Genomic DNA, 22,619 nt, shown 5'->3' with positions numbered 1-22,619 from the left:
TTTTCATTCCCTCATTAGTGATGTGAGATCTTGTGATGAGGGATTAGCTACCCCTTTTTGCCTTTCTCATACACCTTTTTCCTAAAGGTTTAACCATATCTCCTACTATCCTATGTTCCTCCCTTCTTTTCTCAAAGAACCTCTTAGGGATCCTCTTCCTTTTCAAGCTTCCAAAGCCCCTAACCCTTTCATTGTTGATGAGGAAAAGAGTTATAATGCCAACCAAAAAGATTTTTGTGAGGATTTTTCTTTTTCTTCTTATTTTCTTGATTTTTCTTTTGATTCTTTTACTTTTTCTTTTCTCCCTTCTCTCAAGCATAAAGTCTCCTTGTACTTTATGTTTGCTTGTCATATGAGCATCGCGTATGCTCTATTTCTTGATATGTTTGCCGGTGCATATGACAAGTTATTGCGTTCTTTGTCGGGTTATTTACTAGATTGGTCATGCTTGGACGTTAAGCAAGCCTTTGCGGGAAGTAACCCGTGTTTTATTGCTTTCTTTTTCTTTCTTTTGTGTTTCTCATTTTTGTTTACTCTCTTGTCTATGTGTATAGGTACTCGATGTATATACTCATGTGCAAAGATTTTGGATTGAGCTCCTTGAGACGAAGCACACCAATGATTGCTTGCATTTGGAAAAGCAACAAAGACGAGGAATTAGATGAAATTGTGGACAATAAGCTCAATTGCGGGTTTCAACACCCACCTGACATTTGGTTTACTCTTTCCTTCTTCCCTCATCTTGGATTTTCTTTCTTAATTGCATTTGGATTGTATGATTATGAATTGTTGTGTGAATTAGTTTTCTTCCTTCCCCTCCCACCCACCCTTTGTGCCTTTATTTTGAGCATTGAGGACAATGCTCCATTCTAGCTTGGGGGAGTAGCTATTCGCTAGCTTTGGGGGGTTATCTGTATCTCTTGGTGGTTTCTTAATCCATAGTCTCATGATTGCTTGATTTATTTCTCTCATACCTGCCAAAGTCTATTATTGAGATTGGTTTTCTATGTTTGGATGGCCATGAGCGCCTTATTGAGTTGACTTTTGGTATATGTAGTTTTGATTGATCATGCTTTCATATTGCACTATTGTATATGCATTTTTGAGTATTGTTGGTTTTGTGAATATTTGTGTGTATAGTGTCTTTCCATGGCATTCAAGGCAAGTTTCAAAATGTTTTGTTTTAAACTTGGACATAATTGGGCTTTAGCACCTAGAATACCCTCTTTGCTAGTTGTTAGAGGTTTCCGTACACTTGAATGTCGAGGTTGGTTCACACATATAACATTGCCAAGGTAGTAGAACTTAAGGGCTATGAGACCTTAGCTCACTTGGTTTGTGGTAAGATGGTTGTCGCTCTCTAGCTAGTTGAAGCTTTAAAGGTGATTTTTGCTACTCCACTACCGTCATTTTTGTGAGAATCTGTCTATTTTGTTCTAGCCTTCTACATTTCTCGCATGTGTGGCGTTTGGATCCTTGGCATTGCTAGCTTATATCGAGAATTTGGCTTAATCTACCCAAGATCGAGACCGAACCAACCTAGGGGAAGACAAAGGCAATTAGGATTTTTGTTTTGTTTTATTATTTTCTTTTCTTTTATTTTTCTTTTGCATTTGCTCATTTAGTAACCCAATTTGAGCCATTTTCCCTTCTTTGGCATAACCACATTACAAACCAATGGACCTTTGCTTTATTTTCACTTTTTTTAGTTTTTGTGAAGCATTCTTGGGACTTGATTTGTATTTTTGGTTAATGAAAGTGAGAAAAAGAATGAAAAAGAAGTGAAAAACTCAAATTTTGGTACTTGAGATTATTTTTGTTATGTTGAATGGTTTGAGTAAATGAAAAGAAAATAAAGGAAATGAAAGAAAAAGAAGAGGCGAGAGCAAAGAATAAAAAGAAATGAAAAAAAAAAAGAAGAAAATATTGAGAAAATACAAAAATATTTGTTGTTTGGTTGAAAAAGAATAAGCTTGGGGGAAGAGTTGCTAGAATTTTTTATTTGAAAGTTGGTAGTTTATTGAGTTTGAATTGAGGAATGATCAACCTTGCTTCACTTCTAAGTTTACCACCAATTTTCCAAATTTATTTCCACACCCTTTACCCTAGCCTAAACGTTTCAACCCTTTTAAGACCTTTTGACCTTAGTGAGGTTTAGTTACTACCGATGGAGGGTAATCAAGCCAAGCCTATTGAGCGAGCTATCAATGCCAAGATGTCGGGTAGCCTAAATGTTTTTCATTGATTATTTCTTCCGATTCCTTCGAGGAATCTCGAGATATCACCTTAAAAGTGGATGCAAAACTAGTGAGGATGCGGGAGTTTGGTTGGAGATAAGGAGGAGTGTAAGTGCCTCTAAGTTCTCTACCCTTTGCATGCTTTATGTGTGTACCAACCTTAACTATTCTTTTGCTTGGCTACCTTTAATGTCTAGAAAGGTTTGTATTCTTGTGCATTTAGCCCATTGTTTGTGTTTGGTTTGAAATATCAAAACTCGAGTTTTCTTGATTTCACCTTTGCCTTGAATGTTATGTGTTGCCAAGAGTTGTGGGTTAAACCTCTTAGGAAACCCTCACGAGAGCTTACTCGTCCTCTTTGGCGACATAGGGGTTTAAAGGGCTTGATGCATACGCTAAATGCATCCGTGATTCCTACGACACTGAGTTAGTGTACATTCATTCTCTTTGTTTCTATTTTGTTTCTTTTGCATTTAATAATTCCATCTTGTTCTCTTTTGCCTTAGCTTTGCTCGAGGACGAGCAAAGGTTTAGCTTGGGGGAATTTGATGAGTGACATTTATGTCACTCTTAGGGAGTAGTTTTAGAGTCATTTTCGTGTTTATTTTATCTTATTTTCCTTTCTTTCTCTTTAATAAAGTTTCTAGTTTATTTTGGTAATTTTGTCGTGTTTTAATTCTTTTCGTAGTTTTTAGTTTATTTTCGTATTTTATTTGCTTTTGATTTGTTATATTTCGTTCTTTATTTTGATGAGTGGCATTTATGCCACTCTTTTATCCTTTTTCTCTAAGGATCCTCCCCTCGTTTGCACTTGTTTGGCCCTCTTTCTAAGCATTTTTACTTAGCTTTGCTTTCTCTTTTCTTTCTCCTTTATCCTCCCTTTTCTTAGTCTTCCCGCTTTGTTCTTATTGTGCTTTCCATGCTTATGCTTTGTAGGAACCATCGAGATTTTCAAGAGGAGGAAGCTAAGCTCAAAGGAAGCTAGAGGAAGCATGATTCAGAAGAGGTTCGGCCAAACCTCCTGATGGTGTGGCCGAACCAAAGTGTGGCCGAACCTGCTCAGTGGTTCGGCCGAACTTCGAGGCAGGGGCAAGATGAAAATTGGCAGTTTTGCAGGAGTGGCCGAACCACAGGAGTTCGACCAGACCAGGACCAGGGAGGTTCGACCGAACCTACCCATGGTTCGGCCGAACCTACCCATGGTTCGGCCGAACCTACCCATGGTTCGACCGAACCTACCCATGGTCCGGCCGAACCTACCCTGTAGTCCGGCCAAACCTTCCCATTTGTTCGGTCGGACCTCTCCTTTTCTCAGCTGACTCTGTACGGACTATATAAGTCCCTTTTTAGAACGTTTTGGGGGAGAATTCAATAACTATCTATTCAACTCTCTAATTAGTTTTAGGTTAGGTTAGGATTAGTCTTCTTTGGTAGAGAGAGAAAGTGAGGTTTTCTTCATTAATGAACTTGGATTTTGAAGAAGGAGCTTGTTCAATCCTTTGTAGACCTTCATCTTCAATTAATGAGCAATTTCTTACTCTCTCTCCTCTATTTTTATTTGTTTATTTTGATTATTATTTTAGTTGTTGGTATTGCTTGTTGATCATGTTGATTCTTGATTATTTGTTGATTAATCTTGTTATTATCATGATTAGTGAGTAATTTCCCCATTAAGGGGATGGTTGTGGTGTAGTTGGACCTTGAGCATGTTCTAGGGTTTAGAATTGATTTATTTGTGATTAAAGTCTTTATATGCTTGATATTCTTTAATCTTCTTGCAAGTGCACATTGTTGGTTGATTAAAGGTGAATCTTTGCTAACAAGAAACGGAAGTTGACTTAGTTAAGGTTCATTACTATCGATTGTTATTTAATAGTACCTCCTAGTATATGGTTCTAATGTGGAAACATAGAGGCTATGTAAGGAGAAGCCAATTGACCCCGGAAGGCGGCTAGATTGGATTCTTAATTTCGATATTCGAGCATGTTTTGTTCATAATTAATTCAATTTCTATGCCTTTGTTTATGTTCAAGTGAATGATATACCTAAACCATTTCCCTTAATGTTTTATTTCTTGTTTTAGCATTTTTAGACTTTAGTTTATTTATCCCCTATTCCGGACTAGCTTAATTGTTGATAACATTTGGTGGTGTTTACCGTTCTTTGTGGTTCGACCCGTATGCTTGCCTTATACTCGTATTAGGTTTGTTTAGGTTGTATAAATTGTATTTGATCTAGGGATAGACAATTGACGACGCGTTTATTCCCTTGTCAAGCATTAGCATTGTCGGTTTGACTTTGCATATTTTGACTTTGACCAATGTCAATAGATGCTTCGTGAGCACTTTGATTATCAACTTGTCCTTGTTGCTCGTCCACTCAAACTTCGTCGAGTTCGATTTTCCTCCCACTTGTCATTTTGGAGAGATGCTCCTTCTCCAAAAAGACACCATCCAGAGCAACAAACACTTTGTTCTCGGATTTTTTGTAGAAGTAATACCCTTTGATTTCTTTTGGATAACTCACAAAGTAAACCTTGTCAGATTTCGGATGAAGTTTGTTAGAAATGAGTTTCTTGACATATGCTTCGCATCCCCAAATCTTGAGAAAAGACAACCTTGGAGGTTTATTTGTCCATAATTCATATGGAGGCTTTTCCACTGCCTTTGACAGAGCACGATTCTGTGTAAGTGTCGTAGTTAAAAGTGCATGTCCCCAAAAAGAGATTGGAAGTTCACTAAGACCCATAGTCGATCGGACCATGTCTAACAGGGTTCGATTCCGCCTTTTAGATACTCCATTCCATTGAGGAGTTCCCGGAGGTGTCAACTCTGAAAGTATTCCATGTTCTTTCAGATGGTCATCGAATTCTTGGCTCAAATATTCGCCACCTTGATCTGATCGAAGCGCTTTGATTTTCTTGCCGAGTTGGTTTTGAACTTTGTTCAGAAATTCCTTGAATTTATCAAACGATTCAGATTTGTGCGACATTAGATAGACATAACCATATCTACTATAGTCGTCCGTGAAGGTTATGAAATACCGATAACCACTCCTTGCAGGTGTACTCATTGGCCCACATACATCGGTGTGTATTAGTCCGAACAAGTCACCGGCCCTTTCCCCAACTTGGAGAGTGGTTGCTTTATCATCTTGCCTAATAAACTTCCTTCGCAATTCTCAAAGGATTCTAAATCAAATGACTCAAGAATACCTTCTTGAAGAAGCTTCTTGATGCGTTTGATGTTAATGTGGCCAAGACGACAATGCCACAAGTAAGTTTGACTAGACGGTGTAGTCTTAGCTTTCTTTGCATTGGTATCAAAAATTTTGTCTAAAAACACGTAAAAGTGTCGTTCCATAAATATATTCAAGGCATAAAAACAAAAGTCTTGGTTGATGAAAACGACGTCCAATGTCGGAAATACATCAAAAGTATGGTGCATAAAACTAAATAAGTTCTACTTCTTTAGACAAAACATGAGATTACAAGTTTTCTTGGATAGATCACCTTCATCCTACTTGTGTACTCATTTCCACATGAAAAAGCACCGCTCACTTGGTTCCTGAAAAAGGAGTGTATTGTGAGTCAATTTTCTGGTATCTAATACCTTTTAAAATTGCTTATATTCAAGTGTTTAAGATGATACCTGAGGTTGAGGTTACTTTTCCTTTCGCCTCATCATCCAGATACTTGCTGCATTCTCTTTTGTAGTGTCCGGGGTTACCACAATAGAAGCAACGTATCTTCCTCTTATCTTTGAACTCCTTCTTCCTTGGTCTAAGTGCAATGTTAGCCTTCTTGCAAGAATAGGTCTTTTGGAGCTCTTGGATGACTTCCCTTAAGGACAGTGTATCCCTATTGGCGGTGAGACGCATTTTAAGCCCCACATATCCCGAGTGAAGAGAGCTATGAAGTATGTGACCACTTGCTCATCTTCCACTGGTTTTCCAATTAGCTCCAGATGGTTTAATAGCCTTGTAATGTTAATTACATGAGCTTGAAGTGGCATTACGAGCCTAAGTCTCGCATTGCAGACTTTTCCCCACACCTCTTGTCTTTCTTTCGAGAGACAACCATCTTGCAGTGGCTTGATCCTCATTTTGGAGAGTGACCTAGTCACATCCTCCACGTGACCATCATAATTGCCCCTAGCACTTTTGGTGACCCTCAAATTGACTACATCCTCAAGAGCTTTGAGCATCATGTCCGGAAAATAGCCAGAGAAAATCTCCTTCCATTGAACCGGGATGGAGTTTGCCATGAGTTTCGAAACTCTCTTGCAATCCATGCTCCATTCTTCATGAGCTTCATCACTCATGATCCCTTTCGACTAGAAACTGGGGATTGGAGTGTCCAAGATATGCTCTAGGTAGCAGTTTTTGAGTGTCTTTCGGAGTTCATCTTCCCATTCCTTAAAGTTCACCAAATTGAGCAAATATGGTAACTTTCCGGGAAGTTCCGGGTACATAAGGTCGTTCTCATTAGTTGAAGACATGATTCTACAATTGAAAGAATTATAATGAAAAACCATTTAAAATTACTTAAATAAGATTGAATTTTATTCATGCAAATTTTCAATACTTATTAAGCGTCTTATTTACACGTAAAATTGTCCCTATTTTGTGAAAATAAGGCGATTCCAAGATCCGAAGAAATAAAGAGTGGTTAAGCATGCTTTGGCTTGTCTTAACACTCAATCTTCTAGGGTAAGCATTGCCTTGCTAATGACTCTAAGCCACTCTTGATTAGACAATCATCGCATCTAATGCATCTTTGACAATGTATCTCTTTTTCCACGGTATGTGAGGACTCCTCACTCATACCGATGAGTTAAACCAAAACCAACGTGCACACCCGGTGTGCCTTACGAGCCTTGGAGAAGTGATGGCACCTCGCTTTGGCATAGCCTAACATCACCCTCGTTCGGTTGGTAAGTGTTGTTTTGGAAAGGCAAGTTTGACTCAATATTATTAGGGACCTAGGATTTCTATGTTGGTTGATTTAAGTGAACTTAACTAATCATCGCAACATAAAGAAAACCTAAACATGCTTCTAAAGAATAATTAACATGTATATAAGAGCATAAAATATAAAGCGAAATTATATATGCATATTGGCAACTAGCATGACCCCTTGAATTCTTCAAATCTTCAAAAGGTCTTCATTAGCAATTCAAGGCTTTGTCTTCCAAGATACGCCGTCTTCAAGACTTAACCAAACTATGCAAATACTAGTGTCTACGACTAGGAATAATCTAAATATTAAGGTACAAAAATACTTAACGGTGCGTAGACCATATTTAGATTTACAAAAATACATAACGACACGTAGTCCGTATTTTCTATCCTAATCGGGTCCCACTAGTTGCCATTTCATAAAACTTGTGAGAGAGAATATATATTCCATTCATCCATTCACTATTTGTGAATGGCCCATGCAATTTACAATATCAAACAAGTAAAGTGCATTTAAACAACTCGCGCACTAGTAACTAATCTAGGTGGTTAATCCGATTAACACGCCTAATTAAAACTAGTCAAAGTTGTTTAACCGATTATGTAATTGACGTCATTAATAATTGAAGCTCCCACTAAATTCCGCATTTCCCTTAATTAATCCAATTAATTAAGTTGGTAGCACCCAAACATGTCAAAATAAAATTTTGCCAATGCCGCTCAAAACCGAGGCCTAGCCTCCTAAAATTTTAATTAAAATAAACAAAATTAATTAAAATAAATAAAACGGCAAAATAAGCAATATTAAGCCAACCGCATTAGAATCACATTGCGTTGACTTGCGTTGACTTTCTCTCTTCTCTCTCTTCTCCATGGTTCTTCATCTTTGATTGGTTTCTTCATCAATTTTGGATTTCAATGGCTAAGAAGAAGAAGCAGACTACTTCCACACCTCAAGTAGCACAACATAAGAATGCTAATGTAGCCTTTGACATGATTTTGCAGAATTTGAGAAGTTCAGGTACATCGTTTGTTCCTAGTCCGATTCAAGAGGTGGATGAATTGGTTACTCCGGCGCCGACGTTAGTGCACCCAGCTTGTGGAGCTATTCCCAGAAGTGATGCTGAGACCATTGCTATGTTCGCTGAAGCTACTGCTAGGCCAGATTCGAGGCATTCAAATGGAACAGTACCTAGGCTTTCTAGGTTTACTGTTCCATTGGTTGCTGGTGGATCTGAGCAACGATCTGAGCTAGTCATTCCTACTCGCCATTCCTCACCCTGTCTGGAGCAGAACACGCACAAGCACAGTGAGGATCGGGTTGCTCCCTCTTCTTCTTTGGAGCTGAATTCGCGCAAGCAAAGTGAGGATCGGGCTGCTCCTTTCACTGGGAATTTGGCTGCCAAAGGAGCTTATTTGTCCTTTGTTGCTCCGAAAGTCCAGGAAGGGAAACAAATTGCTGAACTACAGGAAACCGAGCTTGAAGCAGGTAATCAAAAATGGGCTAATGCTTTAGTTTTCTATGTGGTTGGCTTTTACCCTACTATTGCTGTAGTTCTTCGATTTTTTGCTCAACAATGGAGTAATATGCAAAAACCAGATGTTTATTTGCATGATGATGGGTACTTTATCATTAATCTTTGTTCTAGTGATGATAAAGATACCATACTTTGTTTTGGTCCTCATATGTTCTTTGGAAAACCGGCAATAGTGAAGCCTTGGTGTCCTAAATTTGACTTTAATGCTGAAATTCTTAGAACTGTTCCTCTCTGGGTCAAGTTTCCTAATATCCCTCTTAATTGTTGGGGATCTAACACTCTTAGTCGCATTGGTAGTTTGCTTGGAGTGCCAATTTGTGCTGATGAGTGTACTACTAGACAACTTAGAGTGTCTTTTGCTAGGGTCCTAATTGAAATTGATGTTACAAAGCCTATGCCTAACTCTGTCTTAGATGAGAGTCCTTCAAAGGAACTATTGGAGCTCAAGGTAGTGTATGAGTGGACCCCACCTTTTTGTTCTAAGTGCAACAAGGTTGGTCATGATTGCTTTATTAAGCCTGCTATTGCTAAGCCTAAGCAGGTTCCTAAGCAGCCAGCTCATGCTGCTCCTAAGCAAAAGCAGGCCTGGGTTCCTAAGTCTAGCCAAGCTCTTGCTCCTTATGTTGATGTTGGTGCTTCTGTTCATGGACAATCTGTCATTACTCCACAGGTTCATACTTCTCAAAATTCAGATGAGGGGTGGAGAATAGTTCGAAGGAAGACAAAAAGCCAACAAACTAGAGTTCATCAGCTTGCTTCTATTTCTAATATTTTTGTTGCCTTATTTGAAAATGAAATGGATGGTGCAGGTGGCTTCACTATAAATCCAAGCGGGGGTGAGGTTAATCCCCTTTGGTGTCATGATTTACTCTATTTGGAATGTCAGGGGCCTGAATGACCCTAGCAAAGTTGATTCTGTAAAGAGGTTGCTTCATTCTCATTCAGTTGATGTTGTTGGTTTGCTTGAAACAAAAATCAAATTGAAAAATTTTCTCACTTATCAGAGGAAATTTGGCTCTTCTTGGCTTTGGTTGTGTAACTATAACCACTTTCCCAAAGGGAGGATTTGGCTTGGTTGGAATGCAGATAGAGTAACTATTAATGTCTTGAAGGTTCATAAACAGTTCATTCATTGTAGTGTCTCTTCTAAGGACCTCTCTACTCAAATTCATCTCACTGTTGTTTATGGGCTTCACTCCATTCATGATAGGCTTCCTTTGTGGGAAGGAATTAGAAGCATCTCTATTCAGGATTCTCCTTGGCTTTATGCTGGTGACTTTAACTCTGTTCTTCATACTTCAGATAGGTTTCATGGTAATGACGTTACTGATTATGAGACTAGAGATTTCCAGAGTCTGGTTGATGATTTAGACCTCACTGAGATCAAAAGCAAAGGAGCCTTCTACTCTTTGTCAAATAAGGCTCACACTGGTCCTAGAACTCTTTCTAGGATTGATAGGGTCTTTGGTAACCAATATTGGCTAGCCTCTTATGGGCATGTTGAGACTGTCTATCTCCCCCCTTCTCTTTCTGATCATAGTCCAGTTCTGTTGGATGTTTGTTCTGCTCCTACTGGGAAAGGTAGACCTTTCAGGTTTTTAAACTGTATTGTTGATCACCCTGATTTTCTTGATACTGTTTCTCAGGCTTGGAGTTCTGGTAGTTCTGTTTGGCAGAAACTAAATTCTGTAAAGTCTAGTATCAAGTCTCTTAATAGCAAGCAGTTAGGCAACATTGAGGAAAAGATTGATCAAGCTAATGTTGAGCTTTCTAGAATTCAGAACTTAATGGCTCAGAATCCTGATGATTTGGATCTATATGCTAAAGATTCTGATGCTATTAAGGTTGTCAAACACTGGAATGATATTCAGGAAAGCATCTTTAAACAAAAATATAGGATCAATTGGATTAAGCTTGGAGATGGCAATTCTCATTATTTCTTCTCTGTGATGAAGAATAGACAAGCAAGGAATAGAATTGACTCCATCTTTGATTCTAATCAGGTGTTGCTCAAGGATCCAGATCCTATTTCTCATGAAATTATCTCCTTCTATAAGTCTCTTTTAGGGACTCAGGCTCCTTGGCTCCCTGCTGTTGACCTTGTCACTATGAGGAGGGGTAAGCAGCTTAGCTCTGCTGCTCAGAGCTATCTCATTAGGCCTATTTCTCATGATGAAATTGATGCTGCCCTTAAGGGAATTGATAACACTAAAGCTCCTGGTTTTGATGGCTTTAACTCCCTTTTCTTTAAGAGAGCTTGCCATACTGTGAAAGATGATATTTATGCTAGTGTTATTGATTTCTTCACTAAAGGGACCTTGCCTAAGCAATGGAATTGTACAACTATCACTCTTGTTCCTAAAATCCCTAATGCTTCTCATGTTAAGGATTTTAGACCTATAGCTTGTTGTACTGTGGTTTATAAGCTCATTTCTAAGATCATAACTGCTAGACTTGCTGCTATCATTGGTGAGGTGATCGATGATGCTCAGGCAGGGTTCATTCCAGTCAAGCACATTGGTGACAATATCCTTCTTGCAACTGAATTGATCAAAGGCTATGATCACAAATTTATCTCTCCTAGGTGCATGGTTAAGGTGGATTTGAAGAAAGCCTATGATTCAGTTGAGTGGGGATTCTTGATCACTGTTATGTAGGAGCTTGGTTTTCCTCAGAGATTTGTTAGCTGGATCTGGACTTGTCTTACTTCCGTCTCCTATTCTATTCTTATTAATGGTTTTCCTGCCCCTCCCTTTGAAGCTAAGAAAGGCTTAAGGCAAGGTGACCCTATGTCTCCCTTTCTTTTCGCTATTGGTATGGAATACCTCTCCAGATGCCTTGATGAGCTTAGGTTAACTCCTGATTTCAACTTCCATCCTAGATGTGAAAAGTTAAACCTAACTCACATGATGTTTGCTGCTGATGTTCTCTAGAGCTGATAGTGTTTCTGTTAAGCTCCTCTTCCAAGCCTTCTTGAAATTCTCAAGTGCCTCTAGGCTTTCTGCTAATCTTGATAAAATTGAAGTCTATTTTGGAGGAGTTCCTGTTGATGTTCAGTAAGAGCAGAGGGAGCTTCTTGGTGTTTCTCAAGGTACTATCCCTTTTAGGTATCTTTGGGTCCCTCTTTCTTCCAAGAAGCTTACTATTGCGCAGTGTAGGCCTTTGGTGGAGAAGGTGAGTGCTAGAATCCAAGGGTGGATGGCTAAACACTTGTCTTATGCTGGGAAGAGTGTATTGTTTGGTATTCAGACATATTGGGCTCAAATTTTCATCTTACCAAAGAAAATTTTGAAAGAGGTTGAGGCTAGATTCAAATGCTTTCTTTGGACTGGTTCCTCTGCCCCTGCTAAAAAATCTTTGGTGGCTTGGAATAATGTTTGTCTCCCTAAAGTTTGTGGTGGCTGGAACTTGCTTTCTCTTCCTGAATGGAATAAAGTAGCTGTCAATAAGTTACTTTGGGATATTGCTCACAAGGCTAATAATCTTTGGGTTAAGTGGGTCCATATATATTACTTCAAGCATAAAGATTCTTGGACCACCCCTACCCCTGCTAAATGCTCTTGGTTTCATGCAGGGCAACAAAGTGAAAATCAAGAAGCTTTATGCTGCTATTAGACCTCAAGTCCCTAAGGTTCCTTGGAAGAGAATCATTTGTCATAATTTAGCAACTCCTAAAAGTGTTTTTATCTTGTGGCTAGCTTTGTGGAATAGGCTTGTCACTAAGGATAGGTTACTCTAATGGAACATTTCTTGTGATCCAAGGTGCTTCTTGTGTTTGAATAGCAATGAAATTGTTCAACATCTATTCTTTAATTGTGAATACTCTAGAAAGGTTTGGAACAAGGTGTTGGGTATTTTACATGTTTCCAAGCCTGTCAGCAGTTTAGTGATGAGATTGATTGGATGAAGAAAATCTGCAGAACTTCCAGATTGAAAAACAAAGTGATACATGTAGCCTTCACTGAAACAGTTTATGGTATATGGATTCAGAGGAATGCAGTCTTGTTTACTGGGTGCTGCAAATCTGTTGATCCCCTTGTAAGGTATATTGTCTTTCATTTAGTGTGTAGAATCCCAGCGGGAAGCAAATTTTTGACTGTTTAGGAGCTGCTTCTGCTTCTCTGGTTTTTTGGTGTTGTTGCTGGTTCTTGATGTTTCTGATTCCTAATTTTTGAGTGCTAGTTTCTGGTTTTGGGTTTTGTTTTTGCTGGTTTTGCTTTTGTTGCTCTTCTGGGTTTTTGAGTGCTTTGTTGTTGCTGTTGGTTTGCTCTTTGGTTGTTTCAGTCTAAAAAAATAAAAATAAAAATAAAAGCTGCAGGCTGCTGCTACTTTGCTACTGCTACTGCCCTGCTGTTTTGATGCTCTGCTACTGACTGCTGTTGCTTTGCTGTTACTGCTGCCCTGCTGCTTTGCTGTTCTATTGCTCTGCTGCAGGCTGCTGCTGCTGCTTTTCTGCTGTTGTGGCCCTGCTGCTCTGCTGCTTTGCTGCTGCTGCCCTGTTATGCTGCTGCTGCTCAGCTGCTGTTGCTGTTGTTGTTTGCTTACCCTTCTGTTTGTTAAGATGCTGTGTTGATCAGCAGTTGGTCTGCTGATGCTGCTCTGTTGCTAGTTGTCTCTTGCTGATCTGTTGCTGGTTTTTTTATGTTCTGGAAGCAGGTGTTGCTGCTGTTGTTGGAGTTGTTGCTGTGTGCTGTGCTGTTTGTGTTGCAAGCCTGTGTTGCTGCTTTTTGCTACTTCTGTCTGTGTTGCAAAGGGTTGTCTGTATTGAGTTCTGGTTTTTACCCTCTTTTGTCTAGCCCTGTTGCTTTTGCAACTGAGTCTAGGAGGAGGTTTGTTTTGTAAAGTTTACAGGGGTGGTGTTGTTGCTCTTTGCTTGTCTTTGTGTTCTTGGGCCTTGTTTCCAGAAACATTCCTAGAAGGTGGCTGGAAGCTTGTGCTCAGGGTCTTCTTGTCTCTTTCTCCTGTGCCCTTCCTAGAAGGTAGTAGGAGATAGAGCTTGAACTGTTTCGTGTTAGGTTGGCTTGTTTGTTTGGTCTTGTGGTTTTGGTGTTTGTTATATCTTAGCTTTTGTAAGTTGTAACTTTTCCTTTTGATAATAAAATTTTTCTTATTTTCCAAAAAAAAAAAAAAAAACAAAAAAAAAGCCAACCGCATTTCAAGTGGCTTTCGCTTTAAGCGTTTTGCCAAGGAAACTCGAATAATCGCGGCTCATGCAAACAAAGCATACTACGGCTATTCACATCACCGCACCAAGCATATGCACACACAAAAAAAAACTCCGCACACACGGCCCGCGGCTAGTAGCCATGGGCTGCAGCCACTGCCGCACGCACGCGCACGCACAACCATGGCTGCTGGTGCGTGGCTGCTGCGGCCGTGTGCTGCTGTCGCGCGTGTGGCCGCACGCAAGGCGGGGCAGCCACCTTGGCAGCCACATGCGGGCTGCTATGCAGCGCGGCTAGCCAAGGGTGGTTCTTTGCCTCGTTTTGCGTGCCATGGCCTCGGGATTTGATCCCATTTCGTGAGACATAATTAATTAATTCTAAATTAATTTTAGAACTAACTCAATGAGAAAAAAAATAAAATTTTAAACAAGTCTAAGTTAATAAAATTTCAAAGTGCAAATAACCAAAATAATTCCAAGAACCATTCTTAATTATATTGGTTTAGCTTGGTGCAATAACAAAGTTTAGGCAATTTCTCACTTTTAATTTAGTCAATTTAAATTAAACTTGAGAATTTGACAAAGTAAGGGGAAGTTGGAAAAATATGAACTTTAATGTTCAAATGAAAATTCCAACATCTAAATTTTGTGAATCCTTGAAAATTATATCTTCCAACATGAAGATAACCAAATTTCTATCACAAAAATTGAAACTTTATGTTTCCAATCAACTCTAAATGATTAAAACAACCAAGTTTAACACAAAATAACATGGAATTTAGTGGTTTTTAAAGTTTCAATCACTTATCACAAATAAAGATTGAATCTTTAACACTTAGGAAGTTTCAAAACAAAAATTTTCACACTAAAAAGCAATTAGTTTGGAATTATGTGAAAATAAATCAACCTTTAAGCATCAAATACTACCAAGTAAGTGTGCTTTAAGGGGACTTAAAAATGCAGAAAATAATGCAAATAATCAACCACATAATCAACAAGTTATGCCATTAATTTCAAGGTTAGAAAAGACTTAAAATTTTTCGTCAAAAACGAAAAATCCCTCGAAAAAGGCATTTCTTGTCAGAATTTGGCTAAAATCACTGTCCCAAAAGGGTAAAAACCTTTCTAGAACACCTTTTCCACCCAAAATTAACTATTTTTGGGTGAAAATTTGGGTTTTGGGTCAAATTCGACATTAAAAATGGGATTAAAATAAATAAAACTGAGCTACTAATCTAATTAGCAACTTAAACCAGAAAAATAAGCCAAAATAAACCTTGAAAAACATGATTATAAAAATAAACGAGCGGGCTCCGATACTGCTATTGGAGTTTGGTGAGTCCGACTCACCGCGGAAACAACCCCGACCCAAGGAACCACTAGTAATTAATAAAACCATAAAACATAAATAAATAAACACAAGAAAAGGAAGAACGAATCATACCCTTGAAGCGAGCTTCGCCCTCTCAAAACGGGCTCTTACTTGAAAGCCTTGAGCACCGTAAATGTCGTGCCTCCAACGGTATCCACCCACAAAGGACGAACACGACTTTTTAGGTCCGCTACCTTGGAGTTAGCAAGGTCCGACCAAAACCCAAGTGTCAATGGAGTTTAAGAGTTTTTCCCAAAATTTAGAATGCTCTTTCTAACTCCCACTCAAGCACTTTACTCCAAATCCCAAGGTTGGTATTTATAGAGAAAAGTATGAGTGGGAATTTCTATCCCATCAATGTGGGATCATGAAATTCCACAAATTGATTTAAAGATAAATTAAATTAAAATTGCAAACTAATAATAAATCTAAAAGTGGCATTACCATGTTAAATGGGTTGGTGAGGACCACATGGAGAGTAGGGGACCATACTTGCTCCCCACTCAATACTCTCCTTGTGCTACATGTCCTTACCCACTTGCTCCCATATTCCTCAAGCTTCCCCATAGTGACCGGCCCTATGGCCCAGCCACGAGCCCAGCACGAGCCCAGCCCCGCACCAAGATGCGGGGTGCTGTTGTGCGCGCAAGCCACGCACTTAGTGCGGGCTTGCTGCTAAGCGTGGCTGCTAGTGCGTGCGTTGCTAGCACGCCTAGCTTGCGGCAGCTAGCTACTGCACGCACCACGTGCACGCGGCTGCTAGCTGGTGCTGTGCGTGGCTGCTAGCACGATGCGCTAGCACGCACCTAGCCAGCCATGCTAGGCTCGGCTTGGTGCGCTTGCTAGCCACCTATGCTTGGAAATTTTTGCCCCTAGCATTCGGATGCTCGGGGCATTCCGATGCTAGGGGTATTTTGGGAATATGGTCGATTTTTTATTATTTTGCACGTCTCGTCTTTTTATTATTTTTGATCGACTTCCGACGATCGGTTTCGACGCTCCAAGCTCGAATTACCGACGTCTAAATATTTAACACTCGGGCGACGAAATTGTTTCTTCCGAATTAATTCGTCGAGTCGGTTCGTATATTTTGCTTCGGTGTGACCCGAAGGGTTCAGTCAAGATTAAGCTGTAATATTAATTATATTAATATTATTGATTGGAAGCGGCCTCCACCCAGGCATTCCGATCACTTGACCTTACTGAATATATTAGCTTTCTAATAATTCTGAACTCGCTATCAGAATAATACACTTGTTCGAAGGACACCATTCCTTTCAAGAAGATGGTCTTTAGAGAGAAACACCATTCCATTCCTTTTAAGAAGGGTGAAAGGGGTGAAAGTTCGACTAGGGGTGTGACGGTTCGGGCTACAAAAGACACATTAATGGTGAAGGCCGACCTAGTTGAAAAAGAGAATGAGGTTCCTAAAGTGAAGAGGGATTAGATCAATATTGCTTTGCTTTTATGATTTATAATTTTTTTTTAAATAAGGCGAATGATGCCAATAATTCTAGTCACATTTATTTCAATAATAGCATATTTATTTTAGCCTTAATAAAAAAATTACAATGACTTTTTTTTTATTTATCCGAGTAAAGGAGTCAGACGCAATGGAAGAATGAAAATAAAAAAAACATCGAACAAATAATGAATTCGCAAAGACTAAAATCGGGAATCTGAAATTCTACCGTGCCACGGTGAAAATTTCCGTGACACGTTGGAACTTCCCGTGTCACGGCAATTTTTTTTTTTTTTTTTGCTCAAGTCCACCGTGCTACGATGGACTATACCTTGACATGGTGGAATGTCCCATGTCGCGGCAAAAATCCTTTTTTTTTTTTTTTTTTGCTCAGGTCCACCGTGCCACGGTGGACTATACCGTGACACGGTGGAATGTCCCGTGTCGCGGCAAAAATCCTTTTTTTTTTAATTTTTTTATTATTTTTTATTTATTTTCGTGACGCAATGCTGAACTGACGTGTATACTTGATCGACGGAGGGAGGATTTTTATTTTTTAAAGTGGCCGGGCCCCCTTGAGGGGTTGCCTACGTATCCTTAAAAAGGAATCAGGCCGAACGTAGCTCTATTGGGTCATGAACCCATGCGACTAGGCATAGAATTTCTTGAGTTGATCCAAGTTGGTTAAATTGTGGAAACCGTTACCGTCCATGTCTACCAATTGTGCCGCTCCGCCAGACAAGATGGCTTTAACAATGTACGGGCCTGACCAATTCGGTCTGATCTTTCCTCTTGGATCAACACATTTTTATGAAGTGCCTTAAGCACCAGGTCACCCTCTTTGATGTTCCTAGTCTTACTTTTTTATTAAAATATCGCGTCATACGGTGTTGGTAGGTTTGGACATGATGATGCAAAGCTGCCAAGCGTTTTTCATCAAGTAAGACTAGTTCATCATATCTTGCTCTAGTCCGGTCGACTTCATCTAGTTGGCTTTCCAATGCGATTCGAAGAGAAGGGATTTCGAGTTCTATTGGTTGTACAGCCTCAACTCCATAAACCAGAGAGAAAGGGCGAAATGTAGCTTACTTGGCCAATTCTTGTAATTTTCTGTCATCTTTTCGATGATAGTTTTCACATTTTTGTTGGCCGATTCGACCGCATCATTTGTTTGTGGCATGTAAGGTGATGATATGTGATGCTTGATATGATATTTCTGTAATAATTCCACGCATTCGGCTTGGAAATGCGTTCCATTATCGCTGATCATCTCATGAGGTACCCCATAGCGGCATATGATATTTTTCTCAATGAATTGAGCTACGTGTTTCGCTGTTAGCTTAGCAAACGAGGCAGCTTCGACCCATTAGGTGAAATTGTCGATCGCTACGAGGATGAATTCATGCCCCCCTTGTCCTGGTGTCGTTATTTTTCCAATGATGTCGATGCCCCAAGTGGAGAAAGGCCATGGAGAAGTATATGTGTAGAGAAGCGAAGGTGGAACATGCTGTAAATTTGCGTAGACTTAACACTTCTTACATTTCTTGACGTATTCGTGACAATCTCTCTCCATAGTGAATAATAAACTTGTCGTTGAATCTTTTGGACTAACATCTTTGCATTCATGTGCGTTCCACATATACCGGCATGAAGGTTTTCCATGGTTCTGTGTGCTTTTTTCTTGGCTATGCATAAGAGATTTCTCCCCATTGCGGTTCTCTTGTGGAGTTCTCCCCTGATGAGCACATACTATGAGGCCAGGAGCCTCAAAGCACGGCGTTCCCTTTTATTTGTATTAGGAGGGTATTCTCCTCTTGTCACATAATTAAGGATATCTATATACCATGGCTCTTCATCTTCTTCTTGTGATTCTTGTTCATCGTCGAGTGCGTGAACATAAGCCGATTCATATCTTCTTTCTATGGTCAGCGGCATCTTGATTGTATCCGTTGGAATTTGCACCATTGATGCTAATTTAGCTAGTGCGTCGGTGAATTGGTTTTCTTCTCTTGGCAAATATGTATATTCCACTTCATCTAGTTGCCCCGTGAGAGTTTCTAAATGAGCTTGATACGTAGAGAGACTTTCACTTCTCACCTTCCATCTCTTGGAGATTTGGTTAATGATTAGTGAAGAATCACCGTAGATTCTGAGCTTCTTGATTCCCAAGGCGACAACTGTTTCTAACCCTAAAATACATGCTTCATATTCTGCGGCATTGTTGGTGACATCAAAGTCGAGCTTCATGGAAATTGGGATGTGCTCTTCATTGGGTGATAAAAGCAAGACTCCTACACCACATCCTTTTTGGTTTGAAGCTCCATCGAAATAGAGAGTCCATCTATCATCTTCGGTCATGAGTAAATCTTCGTCAGGGAAATCGTACTCATCTTCTTCTTTCGCAACTTCTTCTAGCGGAAAATCTGCTAGGAAGTCAGAAACCGCAGAACCTTTGATGGATTTTTGTGGTACAAATTTCAAGTCAAACTGAGCAAGATTGACTATCCACCTTGATAATCTGCCATTGAGTGTTGCTTTTTCGAACAAGTATTTGAGAGGATCCATCTTTGACACGACGTGCACTGTATGAGTGAGCATGTAATGTCTTAGTTTCTGTGCGGCCCACACAAGTGCGAGACACAATTTTTCAAGTTGTGTGTATCGTGTCTCATATCCTTGAAGCTTCTTACTCAATTAGTAGATTGCATTCTCCTTGCTTTCAATCTCTTGTGCTAGCATTGCTCCCATAGTTTCTCTTGTGACCGTAAGGTAGAGTTGAAGAGGAAAGTCAGGTATTGCTGGCGCTAGCACGGGTGGGTTTGCCAGGTACTATTTTGATTTTGTCGAAAGCTTCTTGGCAATCGTCATCCTGACTGGGACATTTTTCTTAAGCTTCTTCAATATAGGTTCACATATCGCTGTGACTTTTGGTATGAACCTACTTATATATTGCAACCTTCCAATGAAACCTTGAATCTCCTTCTCATTCTTGGGCGGTGGCATGGCCATGATCGCTTTTACTTTTGTTGGATCTATTTCAATCCCTCGAGAACTGATCACATATCCAAGTAATTTGCCTGACGTGACTCCGAATGCACACTTTGCTGGATTTAATCTCATGTTGTACTTGCGGAGTCTTTCAAAGAACTTGCGAAGTGCAATGATGTGGCCTGGGCAATCTTTAGACTTAACGATCATATCATCAACATAGACCTCCACCTCTTTGTGCATCATATCATGTAATAATGTTGTAGCTGCTCTTTGGTAGGTGGCACCCGCGTTTTTCAACCCGAATGGCATTACCGTATAGCAATATGTACCCCATTGTGTGATGAATGTGGTTTTCTCCATATCTTCTTCAGCCATCAATACTTGATTATATCCGGCGTAGCCGTCCATGAATGACAGAAGTGCATGGTTTGCTGTATTATCGACCAGAATGTCAATGTGAGGTAGAGGGAACCCATCTTTCGGGCTTGCTTTATTGAGGTCCCTGTAATGAACACACATTCTGACCCTTCCATCCTTCTTTGGATCTGGAACCACATTTGCTATCCATTCTGGATACTTGGATACTTTGATGAAACCTGCGGCCAAATACTTTCTGACTTCTTCTTTGATTTTGAGTGCCACATCCGGTTTCATACGGCGCAGCTTTTGTTTGACAGGCTTTATATATGGAATGAGTGGTATCGTATGCTGAGCTATATCCCTGTCAATTCCTGGCATATCTTGGTATGACCAAGCAAATACATCAACAAATTCACTAAGCAAGTTAATTAGCTCTTTGCGTTCATCTTAACTTAGTGTTAATCCAATTTTTACTTCTTTAACAGTCGTATCATTGGAAATATTAACTGTTTCTGTATCTTCGATAACTGCCGTTTTATTTTCGTGTTCTTCCATTGCTTTTATTATTTCTTTGTCATTTTTATCATTAGTAAAGCAATATTGATCAGGGCTAGGGGAATGACACGCATCGTAAGCAAAGGTACTCATTTTATTGAATTCATTGGTGAATACATCAAGAGGGGCAAGGTCAGCTGCGACCTCACCGGGATTATTTGGACTAGAAAGAGAGGAATCAATAAGAGACTAAGGATTGAACTCTATAGCAGAAAGAGGGTCGGCCTCAGACTCTAAGGACTCGTCTACAGACTTACACTCAGACTCGGACTCGGACCCAGACGACTCAAACTCATCAAACATAGGACCTTCGCCAGCGGTTATTTCGAACTTCTCTCCACTTGGCGTAGTGATCCTCAATGTCTTGCGCCATCCCCTTGAAATATTATTAGCTTGGACAATTACTCGGAGGGGTCTAAATCCTTGTTTTCTATAAAAGCTTGAACGAGCTCGGAATTATCATTGCAGACGGGCTTAGACTCATTCTTCTCCATTCCAAAAAGCAGGTTGATGCCTAGATCATAAGATTTCGGGCTAGCTGGTTTCTTAGTTGTGAAGAACTCTCCGTCTTCATCAAGAAAGTCACAATCAAGGAACATCTTGAATCCTGGGTCACGCTTCCCATCGTGGACGAATGGCTTAGGGAATTCATAGCATGGGAAGTCTTCCCCTTCTTTGGTGTACTGGCCATTGAGGGTTAATGGATATGGATCCATGGCCATTTTCGTCTTCATGATTCGAGCATTGTTGCGAGCCTTCATCTTCAAGAGGGCTTGTCTCACATCTTCTTTTGTCGGCTTGAATCCCAAGCCAAAAGTATCCTTCTTGAGTGCACTAGGATGGTCCCAAAATTCAGCCATTTTCTTTTTGAGTCCGAGGGTCATTCCAGAGAAATGCCCTTGCTTCTTCATAATGGCATTAATATTGGTGTTTGAATAGGGATCGAAGTCTAGATGGAACTTTTTCTCTTCTTCAATTACGAGAACATCATCGAGTGAAAACCCCCAAAGATCTTCGTCTTCTTCGTCATGTTCGACATGGACGATAGGAGTGTCGATAACTTGAATGCGCATAGGAGAGGCATCAATGGTAATTGGAACCCCTCCAACGATGGCTTTCACTTTCTGGTGCAGCGATGATGGAATCGCCTTTAGCTCATGAAGCCAAGGGCGTCCTAACAACAGATTAAAAGAGGCCATAATATCAACCACCTAAAACTTGGTGCGACGTTCAATGGCCCCAGAGGTTATGTTTAGTGTGATAGTACCCACGGCTTGACGGCGAATATTATCATAAGCACGAATCCCTTGGGTCAAGGGAGTCAGTTCTTCATTCTTTATGCCCAACATCTTTGCAGTACGGAGTGGGCACACATTGATTGCAGAGCCATTATCAACCAGGCTCATAGGAACATTTATCTGCCTACACACCACAGTGAGGTGTAAGGCCTTATTATGTTTGTCCCCTTCGGGGGCAGATCCTTGTTAGAAAACGAATAGTGAGAAAGTTGACCAGTCTTTGAGGAGTCATGTCATCATCAACTCCTATTTTCACCAGAGCATTCATCACAGCCTTTTGATGCTCGTGGGAGGTGGCCAAAAGCTTCCATACATTCATCTCCACCTTGGTTTTTTGCAATTGTTTGACCACATTGCTGTTCACAGGGTCGATGGGATCAACTATCGGATGTGATTGTGGTGGAGGTGGAGGTGGACTAGGTTGTTGCAACCGTCCACTTCTGGTGAGAACCTTGACCATAAAGTCTCCCCAAACGTCTTCACTTGTGCCAAGAGATGAACATGCTATATCCTTGAGATAGACGTCTTCATCGTCACTATCCTAAATTCCATTCACTTCTTCAAAACTCGAGACAAATACAACTTCTGGCATAGGTTCATTCACAGGTTGAATGAGTATTGAAGGATCAAAGGAGACTTCATAACCCATGATAGCCAAAGCATCAGAAAGAGGACCTGTTTGA

This window comes from Chenopodium album, chromosome 1, assembly GCF_948465745.1.
Source record: "Chenopodium album chromosome 1, dcCheAlbu1.1, whole genome shotgun sequence".
In the NCBI taxonomy this organism is placed as follows: domain Eukaryota; kingdom Viridiplantae; phylum Streptophyta; class Magnoliopsida; order Caryophyllales; family Amaranthaceae; genus Chenopodium; species Chenopodium album.
Note: the sequence above shows the minus strand (reverse complement) of the source record.